The sequence below is a fragment of the Meles meles genome, chromosome 19 (assembly GCF_922984935.1).
Source record: "Meles meles chromosome 19, mMelMel3.1 paternal haplotype, whole genome shotgun sequence".
Taxonomy (NCBI): Eukaryota; Metazoa; Chordata; class Mammalia; order Carnivora; family Mustelidae; genus Meles; species Meles meles.
The window spans coordinates 37,625,731-37,647,021 of record NC_060084.1 but is presented as its reverse complement, the minus strand read 5'-3'; positions in this window follow the sequence as shown (position 1 = coordinate 37,647,021).

The window sequence follows — 21,291 nt, the reverse complement described above, 5'->3', positions numbered from 1 at the left end:
GAACACTCTGCTGCTGAGGGGAGTGTGGATGGGGAAGCAGGCATATCCTGGTGTCTTAGAGGCCAGTCACCCAAGCCAGGAAAGATGGCAGCTTGGCCAAAGTTGGGGCAGGATGGCGGTGGTCACAGGAGTCAGATGTGTTTGCAAATAGAGTGGGGGAGAGCTGCCCATTGCCTGCTGAGAATTCAGACCCATAACCTCGGGTCCATGGTGGCTGACAAGGACCAGGGCAGTGTAGCTGGGCAGAGATGTGAAAATACAGCTTCCCTGCTCTCTGCAGGTGAGGAGGCCCGTCTGTGTCACTCCTCATGAAAAGCCTGGTTTTTCTTTCCTGTCCCCTCGCCTCCATAGTCATAAGCATAGTGACACATCACCAGCATTCTCCTGCCAGGTGGAAGGGTAGAGAGAGGAAGTCACTGCCTAGGATCACACAGGACAAGGGGCACCTCAGGAGGACCCTTCTAAATAGACTGCCTGAAGCCTTGGGGTGTTAGCCAGCCCTTTCCAACGTCCATCTGACTGTCTTTTACCATGGTGGTAGAGGAATAGTGGCATTGCCCATACCAGCAAGGACACACATTCCCATGTAGCCCGCAGTGGCGTGGCTTTTCATCTTCATTGTGAGAGTGGCCCTTTGCCTTCTCCTAGAATAGTGGAAAACTGCACATGGCAGTTAGTGGACCCCAGAAGCAGAGTGGAGTATGTGGGAGGTGAGGAGGGACTGCCGAGAAGCCAGTCCCTGCTTCTCAGGGGGCTCCTCACTTGCAGAGAGCAGGGAAGCTGTATTTTCACATCTCTGCCCAACAACACTGCTCCTGCTCTTTGTCAGCCACCATGGACCCAAGGTCATGGGTCTGCATTCTCAGAAGGACAGGGGAATGTAGAAGTAGGAGTGGCCAGAGGGCCCTGGAGTGGATGTGGCCTGAGGGCTGTCCTGCTTTGGACAAAGTGAACAGGCCTTTCTATCTCTGCCTCCATCAGCCACTGTGTGGCAGCATGTGGCCCTGGCAAGGCTGAGGAAGTCCTGAAAGGCTGGCAGCTGGAGGCTGAGTGCTGGTGACACGCCCAGCAGCTGGGGCACTAGTACCTCCTACAGGGGGCCTTGGGGGCTGCGTCTCCATGTCCACCACAGTCCATCCCGCTAACTCAGCCATGACCCATTTATAAACCAGCAGTTGGAGTTGTGCTAACCTGACATCTTCCTTTCCCGAAAGCAGGAATAGCCAATTGTCCATGACCATGAGCTGACAGCTCTGAGACTAGGTAGGGTCTTTCTAGGCCACCAGCCAAAGGGGCAAAGATAAATGGTCTTTCTCCTCCTTCCAGACACATCAGAATTAGATGATGTCATTTGATATCCAATCCTTGTCAAATTTTCCCATTATTCTAGATACCGGTTTTCAGTCAGGATTCAAACAAATCCCTGCCTTGCTTTTGGTTCTTTGGTCTATCTTTGGTCTCCTTCTGTATAGAACTCTCAACTCCTCTCAACCCCACCCCCTCTCTTCTCATGACTTGGTTCTTTAAGTCCCAGCCAATTGTCTTGTAGGACATTGCTCACTCTAGATTTGTCTGATGATTGGATTTATTTAACTTCTTCTTCTTTTAGCTTTATTTAGCCATAGTTTTCCCATGTAAAGTGAACAATTCCGTAACTTTTAACACATTCACAGATATGTGTGGCCATCACCATAGCTGGTTCTATGACACTGTCATCTCCTCAAAACCCATTAGCTATTATCCTCCTAAGCCCCTCTCCCCAGCCCTAAGCAACCACTAATCTACTTTCTCTCTTTTTGGGTTTTCCTAATCTGGCTTTTCATAGAATGGAATCGTGTTGTATTCTGTCTTTGGTAACTGGCTTCTTTCTCTTAGCATAATATTTTCAGTTTGTTCATGTTGTCATATTTCTTTTTATGACTGGAGAATATTCCTCTATGTGGGGATGGCACATTTTATTTATCAACTTGTCCACTGAGGGACATTTGGGGTGTTTCCATCTCTTAGTACGAATATGTTACTTTCCACATTTGTGTACAAGTCTTTGTGGGGACATATGCTTTCATCTCTTGGGTAGATGTTGGGTGAATTGCTGGGTTAATTTGTGTTTAATATTGGAGGAACTGACAGACTGCTTCACAAAGCTTCTGAAATATTTTCTACTCCTCTCAGCAGTGTATGAAGCTGATTTCTCCACAGCATGAACAGCCTGACTAGGGCGTGTCACTCTCTTTTTGTAAAAAATATTTTATTTATTTATTTGACAGACAGATCACAACTAGGCAGAGAGGCAGGCAGAGAGAGGGAGGGGGAAGAAGCAGGCTCCATGCAGGGCTCGATCCCAGGACCCTGAGATCATGACTTGAGCTGAAGACAGAGACTTAATCCACTGAGCCACCCAGGCGTCCCCACTCTCTGATTTTTTGAGGCAGTTCTCCTCAGTGTTCCACAGTGGAGGCTTCTCTCTAAGGCAGGGGTCTTCTACTCCCGCAGCTCACCTCAGCAGACTAGGCCTCCTACACCCAGACCATGAAGGATACAAATGGCACAGAACCAGATGGCATCATTTTCTTATTTTCGTAGTTGGTCAGATCCTGCAATTTCCTACCAAGTTTCACTCAGTGCCCTAATAAGATCCTCAGGAAGCAGCCAGCGTAGAGCTGTAAGGTGAAGACACTTAGGCCTCTGAGAGGTGAAGGTTGCTCAAATGAGCTGGTGCTGGAGATGGGGCTAGGGCTCCTGGGAGCTGCATTGTCTAGTCCTTCGGAACGTGGCAGGAAGGAGGAGTTTCCTGAGAGCAGGTGACTCATGGAAACAAGCCTCCATTCTAAACTGCATGCTAGGCTCCCTGTCCAGGATGCTTCTGTTCCCCATTACTGTTTACCAAAGAGGTGCTGATGCTGTGGGAAACTCAGCGTCTCTGGAAGCAGACAGGCCAGGCTGCAACAGCCCATGTTCCCACACTGGAAGACTGATTTGAGGAGGCTGGGCCCAGCATGGCACTTGCAGCCTCTACCAACTCATTTAGATGGCAGTCGGTCCCTCCTCTGGGGATAGTGCCCCAGTCAGAGCTAAGCAGCCTCCCTGGGGTGGCTGCTTCTCTGGAGTTGCAGGGTTGGTCATTCACTCTCTGTGACCAGGTGAGGTTAGGGCAGGCAGGAGTTTACCCAGGCAAGGACAGCCTCTCCCAAGGCCCAAGTCTTCCAGCCCACCCTGCACCAACCCTGTGCTTCTTGGGAGACAAATTCCTCTGGGATTCTAACCTCTTCTATTCTCTTGCTATTTTCTTTCCTGCCTTGTACATCTGTCCATCTTCAACTGCCAACATCAGATTCAAGGCCTAGCCAGATACCACCTCCTCTCTGGAGCCATCTCTCTCGGCCCTCCTCTGAATGTCTGTGTAGTAGCACATCTGCACCTCCTTTGGACACTAACGTAGGGTCTTACTGCTCTGTGTTCTAGGGGATCAGAGCTGTGACTTCTGGTCTGAACAGGAACTACAGGTTCTCCTTGAGGGCCGGGCCTGAGTCCTGATCACTTTTTTCTTCTTTAATGATTTGTTCAGAATTATTTTAGTCACCAATAACAGGCTCTTAGCTCAAACTGACCTAAGGGAAAGGATCCCCTGGTACATGTTAGTGCAAGTCTAGTGGCTTCAGGTATAGCTGGTCCAGGGCCCATTTGTTTCTGCTCTGCCCATCTCTTGGTCCTGCTGCCAGCAGCCTCTTCTTGGGTGATGGCAAAGGTGGCTTACTCAGCTATTTTGGCGGAATCCCATACTGGAGGTCCATTGGTCTGGCTTGGGTCACATGCTCACTCCTGCATCCGTGGCTGGCCAAGGAGAAGATTTCTGATTGGTCAGGCTTGTGTCATAGTCTCACTTTCGGATTAGGGGTCTGTAATGGACCAGTTTTCAGGGAAGAGGTGCTTTCCAAGGGAAATCCTGGTCACTGGGCAGGTAAAACAGCACCAGCTCTGTGGAAATGATTTTCCTTGACTCCTTCCTCCCTCTCAGGGCCCTATTCAGAGGGCTATAGGTCTGATTTACCTCCCTCCTTGGTATTTCTCACACTTGGTCCTTGTTCTCAGGAACTTGCCTCCTATTCCTCTCTTTCCCATGGCCCATCATTGTTAATTCTTCATGTAACAGCCAGAAGGGCTTTCCTAAAACATGCAGATCACATACTAATTAAATTTCTTGATGGTGCCCCATTGCCCTTTGGGTGAAATTCATTATTCTGAGCAAAGAATGTGCACTCTTGGTGATCTCGCCCTCCAGCCCTGTCTCTCTCTGTTACTTCCTCTTATGTTATGTTATGTTATGTTATGTTCCAAATTCCTCAAATCATCCCGAGTTGTCCTGTGCTTCTGCCTGTGATGCCCTTTCCCAGCTTATCTGACTGGCAGGCTTTTCCTTTTTAATACTCAGCTCAGGCATCTCCTTCTTCAGGAAGGCCTCTGGGACTTCTGTGAACAGATAAGAAGACCTTCTACTTGGTGCCCATATCTGCTCACCTCTCTGAGTTAGGCTGATTTTGATGATCAAAGGTTCTGCCCCCTGCTTGTCCTTCAGGTGCTTCTTCTTATCTACCTTCCTAGTGCCTAGCTTGGTGTCAGGCCCAGTGATACATTGTGAGCAGTGACTACTGACAAATCGGTGGACCCAGGGGAGCAAGGATCCTGGTGGGCCCTGCATGCCCTGGGCAAAACAGAGTTGCAGTCTTCCTGCCTGGACATGTTCAGCCCTGGGTTTATATGCATTTCCTCCACCTGCCCTCCCCACCATGGTGGGTTGCCGTCAAGCCACCTTACTGTAGGACTGCTTTTATTTTCTTTCTAGCATTTTGCCTGGCTACTTTTCTGTGTTTTTTTTTTTAAATTTATTTTCAGTGTAACAGAATTCATTGTTTATGCCCCACACCCAGTGCTCCATGCCATATGGGCCCTCCATAATGCCTGCCACCTGGCTCCCCCAAAATCCCACCCCCCACCCCTTCAAAACCCTCAGGTTGTTTTTTAGAGTCCATAGTCTTCATGGTTCATCTCCCCTTACATTTTAACACAACTCCCTTCTCCTCTCCATCTCCCCATGTCCTCCATGTTATTTGTTATGCTCCACAAATAAATGAAACCCTATGATAATTGACTCTCTCTACTTGACTTATTTCACTCAGCATAATCTCTTCCCATCCTGTCCATGTTGCTACAAAAGTTGGGTATTCATCCTTTCTGATAGAGGTATAATACTCTATAGTGTATATGGACCATATCTTCCTTATCCATTCATCCTTTGAATGGCATCTTGGTTCGTTCCACAGTTTGGCGACCATGGCCAATGCTGCTATAAACATTGGGGTACAGATGGCTCTTCTTTTCATTACATCTGTATCTTTGGGGTAAATTCCCAGTAGTGCAATTGCAGGGTCATAGGGAAGCTCTATTTTTAATTACTTGAGGAATCTCCACACTGTTTTCCAAAGTGGCTGCACCAACTTGCATTCCCACCAACAGTAGAAGAGGGTTACCCTTTATCCACATCTTCTCCCACACATGTTGTTTCGTGTATTGTGTATTTTGGCCATTCTAACTGGTGTAAGGTGGTATCTCAATGTGGTTTTAATTTGAATCACCCTGATGGCTAGTGATGATGAACATTTTTTCATGTGTCTGATAGCCATTTGTTTGTCTTCATTGGAGAAGTGTCTGTTCATATCTTCTGCCCATTTTTTTGACATGATTATCTGTTTTGTGTGTGTGGAGTTTGAGGAGTTCGTTATAGAACCTGGATATCAACCTTTTGTCTGGACTGTCATTTGCAAATATCTTCTCCCATTCTGTGGGTAGTCTCTTTGTTTTGTTGACTGTTTCCATTGCTGTGCAGAAGCTTTTGATCTTGATGAAGTCCTAAAAGTTCATTTTTGCTTTTGTTTCCTTTGCTTTGGGGACATATCTTGAAAGAAGTTGCTGTGACTGATATCGAAGAGGTTACTGCCTAAGTTCTCCTCTAGGATTCTGATGGATTCCTGTCTCACGTTGAGGTCTTTTATCCATTTCAAGTTTATCTTTGTGTACGGTGTAAGAGAATGGACGAGTTTCATTCTTCTACATATAGCTGTCCAGTTTTCCCAGCACCATTTATTGAAGAGACTGTCTTTTTTCCACTGTATATTTTTTCCTGTTTTGTCGAAGACTATTTGACCATAGAGTTGAGGGTCCATACCTGGGCTCTCTACTCTGTTCCACTGGTCTATGTGTCTGTTTTTGTGGCAGTGCCACACTGTCTTGGTGTTCACAGCTTTGTAGTTAAGCTTGAAATTAAGTAACGTGATGCCACCAGTTTTGTTTTTGTTTTCAACATTTCCTTAGCAATTCGGGGTCTCTTCTGATTCCATACAAATTTTAGGATTATTTGCTCCAGCTCTTTGAAAAACACCGGTGGAATTTTGATTGGAATGGCGTAAAAGTATAGATTGCTCTAGGCAGTATAGACATGTTAACAATGTTTATTCTTCCGATCCAAGAGCATGGAATGGTCTTCCATCTTTTTGTGTCTTCTTCAGTTCCTTTCATGAGTGTTCTGTAGTTCCTCGAGTACAGGTCCTTCACCTCTTTGGTTAGGTTTATTCCCAGGTATCTTATGGTTCTTGGTGCTATAGTAAATGGAATCGATTCTCTAATTTCCCTTTCTGTATTTTCATTGCTAGTGTATAAGAAAGCCACTGATTTCTGTACATTGACTTTGTATCCTGCCATGTTACTGAATTGCTGTATGAGTTCTCATAGTTTAGGGTGGAGTTTTTAGGGTTTTCCATATAAAGAATCATGTCATCTGTGAAGAGAGAGAGTTCGACTTCTTCCTTGCCAATTTGGATACCTTTTATTTCTCTTTGTTGTCTGATTGCCGTTGCTAGGACTTCTAATACTATGTTGAACAAGAGTGGTGAGAGTGGGCATCCTTGTCGTGTTCCTGATCTCAACGGGAAGGCTGCAAGCTTTTTCCCATTGAGGATGATATTTGCTGTGGGTCTTTCATAGATAGATTTTATGAAGTTCAGGAATGTTCCCTCTATCCCTATACCTTGGAGCATTTTAATCAGGAACGGATGCTGGATTTTGTCAAATGCTTTTTCTGCATCAATTGAGAGGACGATGTGGTTCTTCTCTCTTCTCTTATTGATTTCTTCTATCGCACTGATTAATTTGTGAACATTGAACCATCCTTGTAATAGAGGGATGAATCCCACCTGGTCATGGTGGATAATCTTTTTAATGTGCTGCTGGATCCTTCTTGCTATGATCTTGTTGAGAATCTTAGCATCCATATTCATCAGTGATATTGGTCTAAAACTCTCCTTTTTGGTAGGGTCTTTGCCTGGTTTGGGGATCAGGGTAATGCTGGCTTCATGAAAAGAGTCTGGAAGTTTTCCTTCTGCTTCAACTTTTTGAAACAGCTTCAGGAGAATTGGTGTTATTTATTCTTTGACAGTTTGGTAGAATTCCCCAGGGAATTCGTCAGGTCCTGGCTCTTGTTTTTTGGGAGGTTTTTGATCACTGCTTCAATCTCGTTACTTGATATCGGTCTATTCAGGTTGTCAATTTCTTCCTGGTTCAATTTTGGGAGTTTATAGTTTTCCAGGAATGCATCCATTTCATCTAGGTTCCTTAGCTTATTGGCATATAACTGTTGGTATTAATTTCTGATGATTGTTTCTACTTCCTTGGTGTTAGTTGTGATCTCTCCCTTTTCATTCATAATTTTATTAATTTGGGCTTTCTCTCTTTTCTTTTGGATTAGTGTGGCCAATGGTTTATCGATCTTATTGATTCTTTCAAAAAACCAGCTTCTAGTTTCATTGATACGTTCTACTGTATCTCTGGTGTCTACCTCATTGATCTCTGCTCTAATCTTGATTATTTTCCTTCTTGCGTGTGGAGTTGGTTTGATTTGTTGTTGATTCTCCAGTTCTTTAAGGTGTAGAGACAGCTGGTGTATTCTGGATTTTTCCAGTTTTTTGAGGGAGGCTTGGATGGCTATGTATTTCCCCCTTAGGGCAGCCTTTGCTGTATCCCATAGGTTTTGGACCAAAGTGTCTTCATTCTCATTGGTTTCCATGAATTGCTTAAGTTCATCTCTGATCTCCTGGTTGATCCAAGCATTCTTTTTTTTTGTTTGTTTGTTTATTTACAGCATAACAGTGTTCATTGTTTTGGCATCACACCCAGTGCTCCATGCAGTACGTGCCTTCCCTATTACCCACCACCTGGTTCCTCAACCTCCCACCCCCCCCCCCCCGCCCCTTCAAAACCCTCTGGTTGTTTTTCAGAGTCCATAGTCTCTCGTGGTTCATCTCCCCTTCCAGTTTCCCTCAACTCCCTCTCCTCTCCATCTCCCCATGTCCTCCATGTTATTTGTTATGCTCCACAAATAAGTGAGACCATATGATACTTGACTCTCTCTGCTTGACTTATTTCGCTCAGCATAATTTCTTCCAGTCCCGTCCATGTTGCTACAAAAGTTGGGTATTCATCCTTTCTGATGGAGGCATAATACTCCATTGTGTATATGGACCACATCTTCCTTATCCATTCATCCGTTGAAGGGCATCTTGGTTCTTTCCACAGTTTGGCGACCATAGCCATTGCTGCAATAAACATTGGGGTACAGATGGCCCTTCTTTTCACTACATCTGTATCTTTGGGGTAGATACCCAGCAGTGCAATTGCAGGGTCATAGGGAAGCTCTATTTTTAATTACTTGAGGAATCTCCACACTGTTCTCCAAAGTGGCTGCACCAACTTGCATTCCCACCAACAGTGTAAGAGGGTTCCCCTTTCTCCACATCCTCTCCAACACACGTTGTTTCCTGTCTTGCTAATTTTGGCCATTCTAACTGGTGTCAGGTGGTATCTCAATGTTGTTTTAATTTGAACCTCCCTGATGGCTAGTGATGATGAACATTTTTTCATGTGTCTGATAGCCATTTGTATGTCTTCATTGGAGAAGTGTCTGTTCATATCTTCTGCCCATTTTTTGATATGATTATCTGTTTTGTGTGTGTTGAGTTTGAGAAGTTCTTTATTAAAGCTGTGATCACCAAGACAGCGTGGTACTGGCATAAAAACAGACACATCGACCAGTGGAATAGAGCGGAGAGCCCAGATATGGACCCTCAACTCTATGGTCAAATAATCTTCGACAAAACAGGAAAATATATTCAATGGAAAAAAGACAGTCTCTTCAATAAATGGTGCTGGGAAAACTGGACAGCGATATGTAGAAGAATGAAACTCGTCCATTCTCTTACACCGTACACAAAGATAAACTCGAAATGGATAAAAGACCTCAACGTGAGACAGGAATCTATCAGAATCCTAGAGGAGAACATAGGCAGTAACCTCTTCGATATCAGCCACAGCAACTTCTTTCAAGATATGTCTCCAAAGGCCAAGGAAACAAAAGCAAAAATGAACTTTTGGGACTTCATCATGATCAAAAGCTTCTGCACAGCAAAGGAAACAGTCAACAAAACAAAAAGGCAACCCACGGAATGGGAGAAGATATTTACAAATGACAGTACACACACCAATCTTTCTTATTTCCTTCTTTCTGCTGACTTTTGACTTTGTTCTTTTTCTAATTCCTTCAGATGTAAGGTTAGATCGTTTGAAATTTTTGTTTCTTGAGTAGGCCTGTATTGATATAAACTTAATAGGATTTAACAGTACATTAAAAGGATTATTCACCACGATCAAGTGGGATTTATTCCAGGGCTGCAAGGTTGGTTCAACATCCGCAAATCAATCAATGTGATACAACACATTAATAAAAGAAAGAACAAGAACCATATGATACTCTCAATAGATGCTGAAAAAGCATTTGACAAAGTACAGCATCCCTTCCTGATCAAAACTCTTCAAAGTGTAGGGATAGAGGGCACATACCTCAATATTATCAAAGCCATCTATGAAAAACCCACCGCAAATATCATTCTCAATGGAGAAAAACTGAAAGCTTTTCTGCTAAGATCAGGAACATGGCAGGGATGTCCATTATCACCACTGCTATTCAACATAGTACTAGAAGTCCTAGCCTCAGCAATCAGACAACAAAAAGAAATTAAAGGCATCTGAATCAGCAAAGAAGAAGTCAAACTATCGTTCTTCGCAGATGATATGATACTATATGTGGAAATCCCAAAGACTCCACTCCAAAACTGCTAGAACTTGTACAGGAATTCAGTAAAGTGTCAGGATATAAAATCAATGCACAGAAATCAGTTGCATTTCTGTACATCAACAACAAGACAGAAGAAAGAGAAATTAAGGAGTCAATCCCATTTACAATTGTACCCAAAACTATAAGATACCTAGGAATAAAGCTAACCAAAGAGGCTAAGAATCTATATGCAGAAAACTATAAAGTACTCATGAAAGAAATTGAGGAAGACACAAAGAAATGGAAAAATGTTCCATGCTCCTGTATAGGAAGAATAAATATTGTGAAAATGTCTATGATACCTAAAGCAATTTACATATTTAATGCAATCCCTATCAAAATACCATCCATTTTTTTCAAAGAAATGGAACAAATAATCCTAAAATTTATATGGAACCAGAAAAGACCTCGAATAGCCAAAGGAATATTGAAAAAGAAAGCCAACGTTGGTAGCATCACAATTCCGGACTTCAAGCTCTATTACAAAGCTGTCATCATCAAGACAGCATGGTACTGGCACAAAAACAGACACATAGATCAGTGGAACAGAATAGAGAGCCCAGAAATCGACCCTCAACTCTATGGTCAACTAATCTTCAACAAAGCAGGAAAGAATGTCCAATGGAATAAAGACTGCCTCTTCAATAAATGGTGCTGGGAAAATTGGACAGCCACATGCAGAAAAATGAAATTGGATCATTTCCTTACACCACAAATGAAAATAGACTCAAAATGGATGAAGGACATCCATGTGAGAAAGGAACCCATCAAAATCCTTGAGGAGAACACAGGCAGCAACCTCTTCGACCTCAGCCTCAGCAACATCTTCCTAGGAACATCAGCAAAGGCAAGGGAAGCAAGGGCAAAAATGAACTATTGGGATTTCATCAAGATCAAAAGCTTTTGCACAGCAAAGAAAACAGTTAACAAAACCAAAAGACAACTGACAGAATGGGAGAAGATATTTGCAAATGACATATCAGATAAAGGGCTAGTATCCAAAATCTATAAGGAACTTATCAAACTCAACACCCAAAGAACAAACAATCCAATCAAGAAATGGGCAGAGGACATGAACAGACATTTCTGCAAAGAAGACATCCAGATGGCCAACAGACACATGAAAAAGTGCTCCACATCACTCGGCATCAGGGAAATACAAATCAAAACCACAATGAGATATCACCTCAAACTTCCCTTTTAGAACTGCTTCTGTTGTATCACAGAGATTTTTGAACTATTGTATTTCCATTTTCATTTGTCTCAAGGTAGTTTTTTGAATTTTTCCATTGATTTCTTCATTGACCCATTGGTTGTTTAGTTGCATGCTGTTTAGGTTTATTCCCATGTATCTTTTGGTTTGTGGTGCTCTAGTAAATGGAATCGATTCTCTAATTTCCCTTTCTGTATTTTCATTGTTAGTGTATAAGAAAGCCACTGATTTCTGTACATTGACTTTGTATCCTGCCACATTACTGAGTTGCTGTATGAGTTCTAGTAGTTTGGGGGTGGAGTCTTTGGGGTTTTCCATATAAAGAATTATGTCATCTGCGAAGAGAGAGAGTTTGACTTTTTCATTGCCAATTTGGATACCTTTTATTTCTCTTTGTTGTCTGATTGCCGTTGCTAGGACTTCTAATACTATGTTGAACAAGAGTGGTGAGAGTGGGAATCCTTGTCGTGTTCCTGATCTCAACAGGAAGGCTGTTTATCATCTAGGTGATTTTGTTTTTCCAGATTTTTTTCTCTTGCAATTGATTTTGAGTTTCATACCACTGTTGTCAGAAAGATGCTTAGGATAATTTCATTCTACTTAAATTTATTGAGCTTGTTTTGTGGCTTAACATGTGGTCTATCCTACAGAATATTCCACGTGCACTTGAAAAAAATGTGTAATCTGCCGGTTTGGGATGGAATATACTTTTTAAAGAGATTTAATTTATTTATTTGAGAGAGAGAGTTGATGTGAGAGATCACAAGCAGGGGGAGGGGCAAATGTAGAGAGAGAAGCCAACTCCCCATTGATTAGGGAGTCTGATGTGGGGCTTAACCCAGCACTCTTAGATCATGACCTGAGCCACAGGCAAACACTCAACTGATTGAGACAACAAGGACCTCTGGATGGAATATTCTGTATATATCTATTAAGTTCACCTGGCTTAATGTGCTTTTCAAAGTCACCATCTCCTTCCTTATGATGTATTGCTGGATAATGTATCCATTGAGGAAAGTGAGGTTGTGTTAAAGTTCCCTATTACTATTGTATTACTGTCAATTTTTCTCTTTATTTTTATTAATTTTTATTTTATTTTTATTAATATTTGCTTTATGTATCTAGGTGTTCATAGGTATTTTCCATTGTTATATCCTCTTGTTGGATTGAAGGCTTTATCATTATGTAATGCCCTTTCTCTCCTGTTGCAGTCTTTGTTTTAAAGTCTATTTAGTCTTATATAAGTATTGTTACCCCAGCTTTTATTCATTTCCATCTTCATGGAATATATTTTTCCATCCCTTCACTTTCAGTCTGTGTCTTTAGTTCTGAAGTGAATCTCCTGTAGGCAACATATAGATGAGTCTTGTATTTTTATCCATTCAGTCACCCTATGTCTTTAGAAGGGAGCATCTAGTCCATTGCATTATTGATTGGCATGACTTATTACCATTTTGTTAATTGTTTTATAGTTGTTTTTGTAGTTCTCCTTTGTTTTTTTCCTCTTCTCTTACTCTTTCCTTTGTGGTTTGATGAATTTTCTTTTGTGTTATGTTGGGATTCCATTCCCTCCCCTTTTTGTTTATCTATTACAGGTTTTGATTTTTACCTGGGATTCATATAGAACATGTTAACTATATATCAGTCTATATTAAGCTGATATTCACTTAAGTTCAAACACATTCTAAAAGCACTATATTTTTACACACCCTCCAGTATTTAGAATACCGTATTTTAGATTTTTTTAAAATTTTGTGAGTTCCTTAGCTAATTTTTAAAATTAACATATAATGTATTATTTATTTCAGGGGTACAAGTCTGTGAATCATAAGTCTTACTCAATTCACAGCACTCTCCATAGCACATATCCTCCCCAATGTCCATCACCCAGACAACCTATCCCTCCATCATCCCCCCAGCAGCCTTCAGTTTGTTTCCTGAGATTAAAAATCTCTTATGGTTTTTCTCCCTCCCTGAACCCATCTTGTTTCATTTTTCCCTCCCTTCCCCCCCACTCCTGCCCTACCTCTCAAATTCCTCATATCAGAGAGATCATGTGATAATTGTCTTGCTCTGATTGACTTATTTCACTTAGCATAATACCCTCTAGTTCCACCCACATCATTCCAAATGGCAAGATTTCGGTTTTTTTGATGGTTGCATTGTATTCCAGTGTGTGTGTGTGTGTGTGTGTGTGTGTGTGTGTGTGTGTGTGTGTGTGTTTGTATCACATCTTCATTATCTATTCATCTATTGATAGACATCTAGGCTCTTTCCATAGTTGGTCTATTGTAGACATTGCTTCTATAAACATTCAGGTTCACGTGTCCTTTGAATAACTGCATTTGTGTCTTTAGGAAAAAATACCCAGTTGTGTGATTGCTGGATCATAGGGTAGATCTATTTTCAACATTTTTAGGAACCTCCATACTCTTTTCCACAGTGGCTGCACCAGCTTGCATTCCCACCAACAATGTAGGAGGGTTTCCCTTTCTCCATATCCTCACCAACACCTGTCATTTTCTGACTTATTAATTTTAGCCATTCTTACCAGTGTGAGGGGGTATCTCACTGTGATTTTGATTTGTCTTTCACTGATGCCAAGTGATGTTGAACACTGTGTCTTTTGGCCATTTGGATGTCTTTTTTGCAGAAATGTTTGTTCATGTCTTATGCCCATTTCTTAATTGGATTATTTTTTCTTTGGGTTTTGAGTTTGAGAAGTTCTTTATAGATTTTGGTGTGGGAAGCCATGGTAAGGCTTGAGACGAGAGCCAAACCAGGCTCAGACTTATGCCTCCTCCAATGTCTCACTGCCTGATTCAAGGCAGAGGATAATGGTGTTGAGCTGCATTTGAGAAAGAGCCCGTGCCATGCGCTGCTTGCTCGCCTACATGACTTCTCACATGCCCTCTAGATATTTGACCTTCAAAACAACCCAGATGCACTTGTTAATCTTCTAGTGGTTCTTGCTGTCCTGTAAGAAGCTATGAGATAACTTTCAAGTGTGTTTCTAGTGGATGATGTTTACCATCCACCACCTGGCACTGGTATGTCTGTAGTGAAAAATATTATGAAACTGGTGTGTGAACCTTTAATCCTGCAGCAACACTTAGATACACCCTTTCACTGTAAGACTTCTATATACTCTCTCGTTTTTACTAATAAAGCGGCATTTGGTGGAAATCATCCCCAGTGCTCCTCCTGCTCCCATCTCTTTGTCTCTTTGATTTCTTTTTACCAGCCTCTTACCCTCGTGTTCCTGGTCGATTTGTCACGCGGGCCGTGACATTTTGGATACTAGCCCTTTATCTGATATGTCATTTGCAAATATCTTCTCCCATTCTGTCGGTTCTCTTTTGGTTTTTTTGACTGTTTTCTTTGCTGTGCAAGAGCTCTTGATCTTGATGAAGTCCCAAGAGTTCATTTTTGCCCTTGCTTCCCTTGCCTTTGGCGATGTTTCTAGGAAGAAGTTGCTGCAACTGAGGTCAAAGAGTTTGCTGCCTGTGTTCTCCTCAAGGGTTTTGATGGATTCCTGTCTCACATTGAGGTATTTCATCCATTTTGAGTCTATTTTTGAGTGTGGTGTAAGGAAATGGTCCAGTTTCTCTCTTCTCCATGTGGCTGTCCAATTTCCCCAACGCAATTTGTTGAAGAAACTGTCCTTTTTCCATTGGACATTCTTTCCTGCTTTGTCAAAGATTAGTTGACCGTAGAGTTGAGGGTCCATCTCTGGGATCTCTGTTCTGTTCCATTGGTATACGTGTCTGTTTCTATGCCAGTACCATAATGTTATGATGATTACAGCTTTGTAATAGAGCTTGAAGTCTGGAATTGTGATGCTGCCACCTTTGGTTTTCTTTTTCAAAGTTCCTCTGTCTATTCGAGTTCTTTTATGGTTCCATATAAATTTTAGGATTATTTGTTCCATTTCTTTCAAAAAAAGTTGGAGTTATTTCAATAGGGATTGCATTAAATGTGTAGATTGCTTTAGGTAGCATGGACATTTTCACAATATTTGTTCTTCCAATCCAGGAGCATGGAACCTTTTTTGTTCCTTCATCAATTTCTTTCATAATACTTTATAGTTTTCTGAGTACAGAATCTTTGCCTCTTTGGTTAGGTTTATTCCTAGGTATCTTACTGTTTTGGGTGCAATTGTAAATGGTATTGACTCCTTAATTTCTCTTTCTTCTGTCTTGTTTGTGTAACGAATTTCAACTGATTTCTGTGCATCGATTTCATATCCTGACAGTTTACTGAATTCCTATATGAGTTCTAGTGGTTTTGGAGTGGAGTCTTTTGGGTTTTCCACAGAAAGTATCATATCATCTGCAGAATCAGAGTTTGACTTCTTCTTTGCTAATTTGGATACCTTTTGTTTCTTTTTATTGTCTGATTGTTGAGGCTAGGACTTCTAGTACTATGTTGAGTAGCAGTGGTGATAGTGGACATCCCTGCTTTTTTTAATGGTTGCATTGTATTCCAGTGTGTGAGTGTGTGTGTGTGTGTTTCCCCATTGAGAACGATACTTGCTGTGCTTTTTTCATAGATGGCTTTTATGATATTAAGGAATGCACCCTCTATCCCTATACTGTGAGAAGTTTTTTTAAAAAATATTTTATTTATTTATTTTTCAGAGAGAAGGAGAGAGAGAGAGAGCACACAAGCAGGCAGAGAGGCAGGCAGAGGCAGAGAGAGAAGCAGACTCCCTGCTGAGCAAGGAGCCCATGTGGGACTCGATCCCAGGACCCTGGAATCATGACTCGAGCTGAAGGCAATGGCTTAATCCACTGAGCCACCCAGGCATCCCCTGTGAACAGTTTTGATCAAGAAAGGATACTGTACTTTGTCAAATGCTTTCTCTGCATTTATTGAGCATATAATATGGTTCTTTTTTTATTGTGTTAGATTTGTTGTTATTGTGTTATTGTTAGTCACCATAAAATGCATCATTAGTTTTTGATGCAGAGTTCCAAGATTCATTGTTTATTCTTTATTTAATGTATTATATCACATTGATTAATTTACAAGTGTTGAACCAACCTTGCAGCCCAGGAATAAATCCTACTTGTTTGTGGTGAATAATCCTTTTAATGTACTGGTGGATCCTACTGGTTAGTACTTTGGTGAGAAATTTTGCATCAGTGTTCATCAGGGATATTGACCTTTAATTCTCCTTTTTGATGGGGTCTTTGTCTGGTTTTGGGATCAAGGTAATGCTGGTCTCATACAATGAGTTTGGAAATTTTCTTTTGATTTTTATTTGAACAGTTTCAGGTGAATAGGTATTAATTCTTCTTTAAATGTTTGTTAAAATTCCCCTGGGAAGCCATCTGGCCCTGGACTCTGGTTTGATGGGAGACTTTTGATTACTGCTTCAATCTCCTTACTGGTTATGGGTCTGTTCAGGTTTTCTATTTCTTCCTGGTTCACTTTTGGTAGTTTATATGTCCCTAGGAATGCATCCATTTCTTCCAGATTGTCATATTTGCAGGGGTATAGTTGTTTGTAATATTGTTTGTATTTCTTTGGTGTTGGCTGTGATCTCTCCTCTTTCATTCATGATTTTATTAATTTGGGTCCTTTCTCTTTTCCTTTTGATAAATTTGGCCATGGGATTATCAATCTTATTAACTCTTAGCTCCTAGTTTCGTTGATTTGTTCTACTGTTCTTTTTTTTTTTCATGGACACTGAAATTTCAATATCATTCATAATCATTACAAAGAATAAAATGACTCTTAGGTATAGATCTAAGAAAACATGTACAGGATTTGTATGCTAAAAGCTACAAAATGCTAATGAAAAAAACTAAAGGTGATCCAAATAAATGTAGAGACATACTTTGTTCATGCATTGGAATATTCAATATAGTGAAGACATCCATTGCTTTGATTTCCTTACTACTGAGAGGACAATTCAAATGATCTCTTTCATATTGGGTGAATAGTAGTATTTTTTTAAAAAGAATTAGTCTGTTTTATCTAGGTTGTCAAATCTATGTATAGATAGAGTTTCTCACAGTATCCCCTTATTATCATTTTTGATATCATCATAGTCTATAGTAATATCTCCTCTCTTTCTTGATAGTTGTAATTTCTTTTTTTAACATTTTTTTTATTTCTTTTCAGCATAACAGTATTTATTGTTTTTGCACCACAGCCAGTGCTCCATGCAAGAAAGGATGAATACCCAACTTTTGTAGCAACATGGATGGACTGGAAGAGATTATGCTGAGTGAAATAAGTCAAGCAGAGAGAGTCAATTATCATATGGTTTCACTTATTTGTGGAGCATAACAAATAACATAGAGGACATGGGGAGATGGAGAGGAGAAGGGAGTTGAGGGAAATTGGGAGGGGAGGTGAACCATGAGAGAGTATGGACTCTGAAAAACAACCTGAGGGTTTTGAAGGGGCAGGGGGTGGGAGGTTGGGGGAATGAGGTGGTGGGTATTAGGGAGGGCATGTATTGCATGTTCTACTGTTCTTTTGGTTTCTATTTCATTGATTTCTGCTCTGATCTTTATTATTTCTCTTCTCCTGCTGGGTTCAGGCTTTACTTGCTGTTCTTTCTCCAGCTCCTTTAGGTGTAGGGTTAGGTTTTGTATTTGAGACCTTTCTTGTTTCTTGAGAAAGGCTTGTATTGCTATATACTTTCCTCTTAGGACCACCTTTGCTGTATCCCAACACTTTTGACCATTGTGTTTTCATTTTCATTTGTTTCCATGAATTTTTAAAATTCTTCTTTAATTTCCTGGTTGACCCATTCATTCTTTAGCGAGATGCTCTTTAGCTTTCATGTATTTGAGTTCTTTCCAACTTTCTTCTTGTGGTTGAGTTCTAGTTTCAAAGCATTGTGGTTGAAAATATGCAGGGAATGATCCCAATCTTTTGGTACCAGTTGAGACCTGATGTGTGACCCAGGATATGATCTATTCTGGAAAATGTTCCATGTGCACTAGAGAAGAATGTGTATTCTGTTGCTTGATAACTATCTAGCTGAATTTCTGGGACCTGATAAAATTTACATCTCCTGCTCCTTTGCCTTGCTCTTCCCCTTAGCTAATTTTTTTTGAACCACTGATTTTACTATTTTTTAAGATTTTATTTATTTGACAGACAGAGATCTCAAGTAGGTGGAGAGGCATGCAGAGTGAGAGAGGAGGAAACAGGCTCCCTGCTGAGCAGAAAGCCTGATGTGGGGCTCGATCCCAGGACCTTGGGATCATGACCTGAGCCGAAGGCAGAGGCTTTAACCCACTGAGCCACCCAGGCACCCCTGATTTTACTACTTTTGTCTTTAACCTTCATACTTATAAGGGATTGATCTACTACTTTTACTATATGTTTGTTTTTACCACTGAACTTTTTTCTCTTTGATAATTTTATTTCTACATATGCCTTTCATTTTCTACATAAAGAAGTCCCTATAACATTCCATATAAAGCTGGTTTAGTGGCCAAAAATACTTTAACTCCCGTCTAGGAAATTTTATTATTTTTTTAATTTATTTTTTAAATTTAAGCTCAACTAGACAACATGTATACATCATTCATTTCATATGTGGTGTTCAATACTTTATCAGTTGCATATAAGTCCCAGTGCTCATCACATCATATGCCTTACTTAAGACCCACCATTCAATTACTCCATCCCCCAACCTACCCACCCCTCAGCAACCCTCAGTTTGTTTTCTATAGTTAAGAATCTCCCTTTCTGATGACTTCCCCTTCAGTTTTCTCTCCCTTTTCCTATGATCCTCTCTTCCGTTTCTTATATTCCACATATGAATGGAATCATATAATTGTCTTTCTCTGTTTGACTTATTTTGCTCAGCAAAATACCAATCTGTTCCATGTACATTAATGAAAATGGTAAATATTCATCCTTTCTGATGGTTGAGTAACATTCCATTGTCTATATATACCACATCTTCTTTATCCATTCATTTGTTTACAGACAGTTCAGCTGTTTCCACAGTTTAGCTATTGTGGACATTGCTGTTATGAATATTGGGGCGGAGGTGCCCCTTAGGATAACTACATTTGGAAGCTAAGGGTAAATACCTAGCAGTGCAGTTGCTGGGTCACAGGGTGGCTCTACTTTTAACTTCTTTAGGAAACTCCATACTGTTTCCCAGAGTAGTTGAATCAGCTTACAGTCCCACCAACTGTGTAAGAGGGTTCCCCTTTTGCTGTATCCTTGTCAACATTTGCTGTTTCCTGTCCTCTTAATTTTAACCACTCTGACTCATGGGATGTGGTATCTCATTGTGGTTTTGATTTGTACTTCCCTGATGCCAAAGGATGTGAGCATTTTTTGATGTATCTGTTGGCCATTGGTATTCCTTCTTTGGAGAAGTGTGTGTTTGAGTCTTCTGCTCATTTCCTGACTGTATTCTTTGTTTTTTAGGTGTTGATTTTGAAAAGTTCCTTATAAATCATGGATATTAGCCCTTTATCTGATATGCTATTTTTAAATATCTTCTCCCATTCTGTAGGCTGCTTTTAGTTTTGTTGACTGTTTCCTTTGCTTTGCAGAAGTTCTTATCTTAGTGAAGTCCCAATAGTTCATTTTTGCTTTTGTATCCATTGAATTTTAAGATGTGTCTAGCAAGAAGTTCTGGTGGGTGAGGAGAAAGTATTTGCTGCCTGCATTCTACATTAGGATTTTAATGGATTCCTGTCTCACATTTAGGTCTTTCATCCATTTTCAGGTTATTTTGTGTGTGGTATAAGAACAAAGTCCAGTCTCATTCTTTTACCTGTGGCTTTCCAATCCCCCCCCCCCATTTATTGAAGAGAATGTCTTTTTTCCATTGGCATTCTCTCCTGACTTGTCAAAGATTAGTTGATCATAGAGTTGAAGGTCGATTTATGGTTCTATTCTGTTCCACTGATCTATGTGTCTGTTTTTGTGTCAGTATCATGCTTCATGATGATTACAGCTTTGTAATATAGCTTGAAGATGATTACAGTTTTGTAATATAACTTTAAGTAAAGCATTGTGATGCCCCATTTTGGTTTTCTTTTGCAACAATCTCCTGGTGATTTTCTGGTTCCAAACAAATTTTAGGATTATCAGTTCCAGCTCCATGAAAAATGGTGATGGTATTTTGATATGGATTGCATTGATTGTGTAGGTTGTTCAGGGCAGCATAGACATTTTAACAATGTTTATTCATCCAATCCATGAGCATGAAATATTTTTCCTTCTCTTTGTGTCTTCCTCAATTTCTTTCATAAGTGTTCTGTAGTTTCTAGAGTATAAATCCTTTACCGCTCTTGTTAGGTTTATTCCTAGGTATCTTATTGTTTTTGGTGCAGTTGTAAATGGGAATGATTCCTTGATTCTTCTTTCTCAGTTACATTATTAGTGTATCAAAATGCAACTGATTTGTTTACTGATTTTGTATCTTGTCACATTGCTAATTTGCTGTATGAGTTCTAGCAATTTTGAGGTGGAGTCTTTTGGGTTTTCCACATAAAGTATCATGTTCTCTGCAAAGAGAGAGTTTGATTTCTTCTTGCCAATTTGAATGCTTTTTAATCTTTGTTGTCTGATTACTGAGGCTAGAACTTCTGGTAGTACTATGTTAAACAATAGTGGTGAGTGTAGGCATCCCTGTTGTGTTCCTGACCTTAAGGGAAAAGCTCTCATTGAGAATGATATTTGCTATGGGCTTTTCATAGATGGCTTTTATGATATTGAAGTGGGTTCACTCTATCCCTATACTTTGAAGTGTTTTCATCAAGAAATGGTGTATTTTGTCAAATGATTTTTCATCAATTGAGAGGATCATATGGTTGTCTTTTCTTTTCCTGATGTGCTCTATCACACTGACTTGTGAATGTTGAAC